This window comes from Acyrthosiphon pisum, chromosome X (assembly GCF_005508785.2).
Source record: "Acyrthosiphon pisum isolate AL4f chromosome X, pea_aphid_22Mar2018_4r6ur, whole genome shotgun sequence".
Classification (NCBI taxonomy): Eukaryota; Metazoa; Arthropoda; class Insecta; order Hemiptera; family Aphididae; genus Acyrthosiphon; species Acyrthosiphon pisum.
The window spans coordinates 39,374,829-39,383,750 of record NC_042493.1 but is presented as its reverse complement, the minus strand read 5'-3'; positions in this window follow the sequence as shown (position 1 = coordinate 39,383,750).

Sequence of the window (8,922 nt, the reverse complement as noted above, 5' to 3'; positions counted from 1 at the left end):
CTAACGTATAACATTAATAATATTTATTATAAAATATTTTCTATTGTATATACAGGGATTAAAATATATGTAAAATTAATATACAATTATTTTAACTCTTTTTGAGTATATTTTTAATTATCATAATTTTATTGACTGTAGTTTCTACTGTTGGGTGGATAATTCATAATTTGTAAGAATAATTAATAATAATAATAATAATATTTATTTGGCCATTAAAAACAATTAAACATGCAATGTAATAGTAACAATGTTACACAAAAACATGTAATTACTAAAATAGTAACTGATTATATAATAACAGAAGTATTTGGCCCAACTTACCACTGAGGTTAAACCTCGTATTGGTGAGTTGGAGTCTTACAAATTAATTAATTAATTATACATTAAAATTTATTTGAACAAGAAAAGATTAAAAAATTAAAAGTAAAACAAAAAGAAAAAAAAATAGTAATAAACAAGTATAGAAATAATAGATAAGGAAAAGAAAGGATAGTGGTTATTTGATTTTTGTATGCAAGAAGGATATAGGATAATTAGAAAACAAGTAGAAAATTAAGTTATGTCGTATTAATTTTTTAACCATATTTTTATAAGAAGTTTGAATTTTGAGTATGATTGACAGTTTAAGATATGAGGAGGAACGTTATTTAAGAGTTCAAGGCCTACTTTACCGAAGTATCTGCTGGATTTTAAAGTTTTAATTATAGGAATAGTTATTTTGTTGTTTTGACGAGTTGTCCGCGTGAATTGTTTAAATTCTATTATTTTTAGTTTATATGTAAAAAATAACCCATTTTTATAAAATAATTGTTTAACGTCGAAGACATTCATTTCTTTAAAAAGGTTTTTTGATGAGTAGGTTTTAGATTTGTTTAGAATTATTTTTATAATGCTTTTTTGTGCTATTAATAATTTGTTTTGCGCCACTATTCCAAGTCCACCCCAGGCGGTAATGCCATATTGTAATAATGATTGGGTCATTGCAAAATAGACCATACGTAATAAAGGTTTATCGAGTATTTTTTTAGCGTTTATATAGAAGTGATTAAGTTTCCGCATTTTTATTATTAAATTTTGAATTTGAATATCCCATTTCATATGTTGATCAAATATTGTGCCTAGATATTTAATATTATCAGTTTTTTTATTATATCGCACAAGTCATTTTTAGTCTGAGTCTTACAGTTTGGAATTAACGGTTGGGTTCTTTTGTCCTGTGTAAAGGCTACAAATTTTGTTTTGTTAAAATTTAGTCGCAAATTGTGTTTATAAAACCACTTGTTGATAGTAAACATGTCAGACTCGGCGTGTTGATAAGCCTTTTCCCAACTACTTTCTGATATTATCAGAGCCGTGTCATCAGCATATGAAAATAGTTTGCCGTGTATGCTTGCATTTAAATTTCCTAGTTCTGCTACATATATTATATATAATATAGGCGATAGTACCGTGCCTTGGGGAACTCCATTATAGATTATTAGTTCGTCACTTAAGGTGGTACCTATTTGTACTTGCTGTTTTCTATTATTTAAATAGGATTCAAAAAGTCTGTAAGGTTTGTTAACTATACCTATTGATTGTAGGGTACTTAATAGTTTGTCGTGTGAGATGCTGTCAAATGCTTTACTCAGGTCCATGAATATGCCTAAAGATTTGTTTTTTTGCTCTAGATTGGTATATAAGTCTGGGCTAGTGCATCTTCAGTACCTAAATTTTCTCTAAAACCATATTGGGATTTAGGTAGAATATTGTTCTCCTCTAGGTATGTTAAAAGTCTTTTTTTTATGATTCTTTCGAATATTTTTGAAAAAACGTTCAGAAGACTGATCGGTCTGTAATTAGTAATATCGGACTTATCTCCACCTTTATGTATAGGTGTAATTAAAGCTGTTTTGAATGAATTCGGTATATTACATTCTACTAAGATTGTATTAAATATATGTTCTAGAATATCTGATATAGATTCTTTAATATGTTTTATAATATTTATAGTAATTCCGTCTTTGCCCGGGGCCGAGTCCCCTTTCATGTTATTAATAGTGTAGTTAATTTCTTTTTTCGTGGTCATTCTAAGGTACAGTGATTGAGTGGAATTGTTATTGACAGAATGGTATTGTTTTTTATTAGAATTTGCGTTATTAGGATTTCCCATTGAGATAAAGTATGAGTTGAATGTGTTTGCAATTAAGGTAGCGTCTAAGTTGGAGTCGTGTATTTTATTTTTAATGTTCATATTATAATTAGTTGTTTTGTGTTCAGTATGGGTTGTTATATCTTTAACTGTTGACCATAGCTTTTTTATATTTTTGCTGTTTTTTGAGATTGCTTCCCTATAATAATTTTGTTTTTGTTTCGTAATTATATCTTAAAGCTTATTCCTATATTTTTTATAACTATCAATTAGAGCTGTGTTGAATGGCTGTTGTCTAGTTAAAGTATGCAGTTTGTCTCTTTTTTTTATTTATTGTATAATGCCAGTAGTGATCCAATGTTTTAGTTGGTTTTTATTTTTGGGTCTTATAGAAGTACAGTTTTTTATGTTATTTTGAATTAATGACGTAAAAAGTGTTATTTTGTCTTCAACGGTTTTAGCTAATTTAATTTCATTCCAATTAGTTGTGCTTGATATTAATTTAAGTTTGTTAAAATCAACGTATTTGTAATTATTTTGATCTGAAGCTTTTTTCCCGCTTGTAGTTTTATTGTCTAATCGTAGAATTATCGGGAAATGGTCTGTAATAAGAGAGTCTAAAACTGCGGCTTGTATACTATAGTGTTTATGGTTATCTTTAATAAATATATGATCAATGCAGGTATTGGTTTGAGGTCTTGTGGGTCGGTTGATAAGCTGAATAAAATCTAATGAGTTTAGTAAATCTAGATAAGCGGCTGTTGTATTTGTAGTGTCTAAGAGGTCTATGTTTATGTCCCCTATTAAGATTAGTGTAGTATTTTTATGAGAATTTATAATATTAGTGATTGTTGTATATAGTTCTTCAATAAATTTAATTAAGTTGCCACTTGGGGATCTGTATATAGATATAATTCCGTAATTTATATTTTTGTATGTTATTAAAGTAAGCATGCAATTTGCGTTTGTTATTGTAATTTCGGTACTTGATTGGTTTAATTCATTTTTGATGAAAATAAGTATGCCATCGCTTCTACGCACATTGTTAGTTGAGGCTACTATCTGATAATTTTTAAAAGGTATAAATTTAGTATTAAAGTTATCGCTTATTCATGATTCAGTTGTTATTATGATATGATTATTATTATTTAGAGCAGTACTGAGGCATTCAAGATCAGATATGTGTTTTATAATACTTCTAATATTAACGTGCATGATATTTAGACCTGGATTATCAGAGAAAAGATTTGAGTTTGCTTCTTGGATAGTTAATAAGGGTACAGTTTCTTTTGTAGTTATATTATTTATTGTATTTAGTGGGTTCATAGGAAAATAAGAACTAAAATTAAAACATTTATACTAGAAAAGTTGAGAAAAAAAAAAATAAATAAAAATTAGTGACTTACATTTTTTCAAGGTCACTAAAGGTTCTTATGCGCATTGTTTTTGAGTTTTCGTCTTTTCTTGTAAGGATTTCTGCGTTGGATATCCAAGTGAATTTATATTTTTTGTCTTTGGCGGCTGCTCTTGTCTTGGCGAAAAGTATTCTTTTGTCTTTCGTGAGGTGTTCATTTATAAATATTTTATTTTCAGTAGGCCAGTTATTGACTAACATATTAGCGTTAAGTTTTGCATTTTTTGAGTTGCGTATAAGTAGGCTTCTTTTTTCCTTTGATTCTAGCTTGGCAATAATTAAATTTGACTTGGACTTTTCTGCAGTAATTCTTCTAGCTTCTATGATGGGAATGTCGATATTCATTTTTTTTCCTATTTCTTTTACTATACTTATGCAGTTCTCGTTTTCAGTTCTTGGTATGCCTATTATTTCAATACTGGCCCCGAGATTTTGTTGTTCGAGAATGTCAATTTTTTGTCTAATTTCACTTATCTCTTTGGATTATATGGTATTTTCTTTTTTAATTTGTTCGTTTTCTATTTTGACTAATTTCATTTCATTAAATATAGATTCGATTTTCTTATTAAATTCATCGAATTGTTTACTCATAAAGCTTACCGATTTTATTAGGTCTTCAATCTTATCTTCCAATAAGTTGGATGGTTCAGTAGAGTTTGTGGGGCTTTTGACAGTATTGCAGATAGTACACGTAAAACGCTTTTTAGTATTGTTTGTCATTTTTTTGAAGACTGTTTCGGAAATTCCATTGCAATGAAAGTGGGTTTGGATTTTACATAAACTGCATTGAAGTACGTCTTCAAGGTGAGTTATATGTTTATTACATTTGATACATTTACTGGACATAGTAAAGGTAGGTAGAAAAACGATATTAGATTAGAGATAAAATTTATAGTGAGATATAGAAGTAGGTAATAAGATAATAGGTACAGATAATAGAGCGATGTTAATGCATTGACGACCGCACGGTACGGCTGACTGAGCAAGACTGAATTATTTAATTATTTTAATTGTAATATTTAAAAAAAATAATATTAATTACATACATAGATAGAAAAAAAGTATGTTGCTGCGCGCGGGTCGACAATATCGACACATATTCGGCTAGTCGTATTTTTGGAGCGGCGATACGGGAAAGGTTATTTAAGTCAACATTACATTACATTACATTAAATTAGAGGCAATTCATTAATTAATTGAAAAATTAAACATAATAGATAAAATAATTGCAAAATTATAATAAAATCAATTGATTAAAAAATTAATCAAGTTTCTGATTTTTTCCTTTGTATTTACCTAACTACCTATCTGTATGCCAAATTTGAACTTTCTAGGTCATCTGGAACTGGGTTAGAATTTTGATCTATAAAAACCATTTTAGTTGAAGCCTGTAAACCTTTAAATAAAAAAAAAAAAAACTATCAGCTTGTATGTTTGTGAAAAGACCAACTAATTGGTGCTAGTTCGGTATGCGCTCTACAGACAAGTTTCTTTTTTGGTATGCGCTCTACGCCTACATACCTATGTCGTTTTTATTTAATTATTTTCCGGATGAGCACTATACGTCGTTTTTATTTTATTATTTTATTATTGGCTTTCATTCAAGTTCTGGATGTCTTCTAGCATGGCGAGAAAAAGGTCCGGCCTGTCTTGACGGCAAAGTCGCCAGCAATAGTGGTCAAGATGGGACTACAAATGATTTAAAGGAACACCTCTCATTTTCTTTAATAATTTAATTTTTGCATCCAACCATGACCGCTCAATGTTTTGAGTGTGGGCTCCTGTATTTGCGTCGACATATGATATTTGGTGATTTACCGTCTTGTGTACAAAACCACGGCTTGTGAGACACCTATATGCAGCCCATTCATCAGAATGAATTTCTGAACCTGCCTCGCATTCACGTTCTATTATCAGTAGCAGTGTTTCTCGATCACGTCGATGATCATAAAAAAAACGGCAATCATTTCCATTTTTTAAGCCAAATACCCAGGGGCCATCTACTCGTGCGCCATGATTTCGGTTATTAATAACCTCAGCATTTATATCTATCAAGGAGGGAGGGGCGTCTCCAGCTAATAATCTACCCCTATTGTACTTCCTTCGGCCAGCGAAACGAGCTTCGTCAATCTGAATTGGATTTTGTGCATTTCCAACCATTTTTCTTTTTGTCTTCAAAACAGCTGTGCATACTTCTCAGCACATATTAAACCAATCGGTAACACACTCCTTGCTTCTTCCTGTACGATCCATTACCATTTTTATAGGCAATTCCAATATAAACATAAATACAATTTCTACAATTTCACAAAGTGTTAACCCACTGTTTCAACGTTGGTTCAAATCAGTGAAATGAAAAAATCTGCTGCCAGCTCATGCTGATCTCATTGTCTGACAGCCTCTTTTTGGACACCGAAAAATGGGCATCCATTCCCCATTACCGCATTTCCGTCGTTTTACTTGCATTTCTGTGTCGCATTTATGGCAAGGGGCGTTTGTCTTCGGCACTTTTCAACAATCCTTTCTCAACTAGAAAACCATGACACATGATCTCATTTGCCACTACTGTAGTATAAAACTCACGAAACTTCATCACAGCCATCACAATTAACAAATAATACACAAAAAAACAAAATATAATAATATAAAATATTATATAGTATAAAAACAAAATATTTTACTCGTAATGATACTCGTAAGCGCTGGAAAACTACTGTAATAAAACCTATACTCGGCGCGGAATAAGAACATGACCAGGCGGCGGACCGATAAGCGTCCGTTACGCGCAGCCGATTTCTCATTGGTTCCCCAAACATCTGTTCACAGTTATACAGCACTGTTCAAAATGTGAACCGCATATACTGTGTTGTTTTATAAACACGTGCACGTCTCTGTTGACACATGAGGCGCTCCATATACAAAGCCGGTAATTGCCACTATGGTGGCGGTGCGGTGGAGGAAGTTGTTTTGAATGCGCTACTGGTCATGTTCTTATTCCGCGACGAGTATACAGTAGGTAATAGAATATAAGGTACAGACAATCAAAGATAAGATAGTAAAGTCGAAAGAAATACCCAACATATCATGTATAAAAACGAGGCAGATAACGCATGACCAACCTGATGTAGAACGGCAAAACCTGTAGAGCGCATACCGAACTAGCACCCATTAATTTAATACTAAATTATCAAAAGCAATAAACACATTAGTTATCACTTATCAATAATTTTAGTAGAATACGATCAAATTTCCGTATTGCAAATGTTTGTAGAATTTGGGTAAAGTCATAACTAATAAAAAATATCAATACTTAACATGTCCACAACCCTAGATAAATTAATAAAAAATTAATGATCATTGAACATATTTTTACATTAACTACTCTAGATTAAAACATTTTTAGGGCTATGGATGTTTTAAAAAATAATTCATACAGTTTCTCGTTTATCTACAAACGTAAGTGATAAAATCGTATACCAAGGTGTTATATTATGTAACCATGATTGCAAATAATTGTAAACTTTTATTATCATACTTTAAATATGATAGGTACCTACTGCTGTTGCAGGCTTGACGTTATTCACTCGGTGTTGTGAGTGGTGACAAGATAGGAAAGTCCAAATCGTGTGACCTTTGTACTTATTACTTATAAGTTATTATAGATTATATCTATTATGACCGCTTGGATCATTAAATTGAGATATAATTTTGTTTTGACTTCTGGTCTTTACTGTTGGGTATTATTTATTACTTTTGGTTTTGATGAATTACCCGGTAGCAGAAAGTTGAATGAATATATTTTAAACGTTTATAAGTCACAAACGAATTACTCAAATTAAATACTGTAAACATTAAAACTATTTTTTTCATTATGTTTATAAATTGGCTATTTTGATTTATTTCAAAAAAAATTTAATCAAATTTAAATTTTCTTATTTTCTGTACAAAAAATAAAAATAAAATCCATATTATACGTGTAGTACAAACGTCTATAAATTATATGAAAAAAAAATGAAAAAATATTGATTAGAATACAAGTTATTTCATTTGTCATATGTTTCTGTTACATTCTTTATTGTTAGTGGCAAAAGAATTTTCGGTGTTTTTCGAAAAATTTGGAAAAAAAAAATAGTGATGACCAAAACAAGACCAAGACTCTTGCTATTTTCACAAAATATATAAAAAAAAACTAAATTCCTGTTATAGCTATATAGGTTTTTTGCTATGATCTCTAAGATGAAACCTAAATCCAATACATTATAATATAGTATATTAATAATTCATAAACATCAAACAAGTTAAACAATTGGTCTTGGTCTTGGTCTTACAGCAAGTCTTTTGGAACTAGAAATTTGTGTGATTGTTCTAGTTCCATAAGTATCCACCAAGATGCTAAAAGTAAAATATCCCCCAGAACTCCCCCTGTTGTACTACATTTCATCTCGTGTCCAGTCAGGTCTGTGAAGTTAGCGGAAAAATTTGAGCACTAATTTCCGCTATAACACCACTATTTAGTTCTCAATTAGTGCTATTCAACCGTAGCATTTTAAAAATTGGCGCTGTAGTCAGTAAAAAGTTACATGGGGGCTTACCTTTCTCCGCAACTTTACGTAGCGGGTTCAACACCAGCACCAAAATCCGCTATAGCATCGAAATTTAGTAGCTATTTGATGGTACCATTTTCAAAATTAGTGCTATGTTTCCTTCCGATATGGGGGATTTTCCGTATTTCATCACAGCGGGTGCAACACCAGAACCAAAATCTATTGTAGTACCAACTTTTAGTACTCAATTACCGCTATCAGGATATACAATAATAACAATTGGTGCTACCTCCAAACCAAAGTTATCGCCATCCCTAATTTTCAACTTGGCGGGATTATAGAGATTTCTGTTATAACAAATTTTTATTAAACTGTTTTATTATGCATTTTTTTATTACATGGAGATTTTTTTAAAATTAAAAATCAATAAAAAATCTGTTATAAAAAAATTCACATTTTATAACAGACATAAATTCAATATAACTCACTATTGACGGAACTGCTATGTTGGTCAGACGGTGACGGGGTTTCCCGGTGCGAAGTCAACGTGAGGGATGAAATGACTTGAACATAAGCTTAGATGTTCGGTTGACTTGAAACCTCGGGTTCTCGACAAATTGAACCCACAAACATTGACGTATAATGTCCGTTGGCAAGCTAAAGATAAAGATCAGTATAATAAATGTATTTAAATAATATTATGCCCAGGGCCGCATTTAAGATTTTGGCGCCCGTGGGCAACACAATTTTAGCGCCCCAGTTGGAGGCCAAATTACAAAGGAACATTCTTAAAGCTACATCAACATAAGGAAAAATTGTATTAATATTTC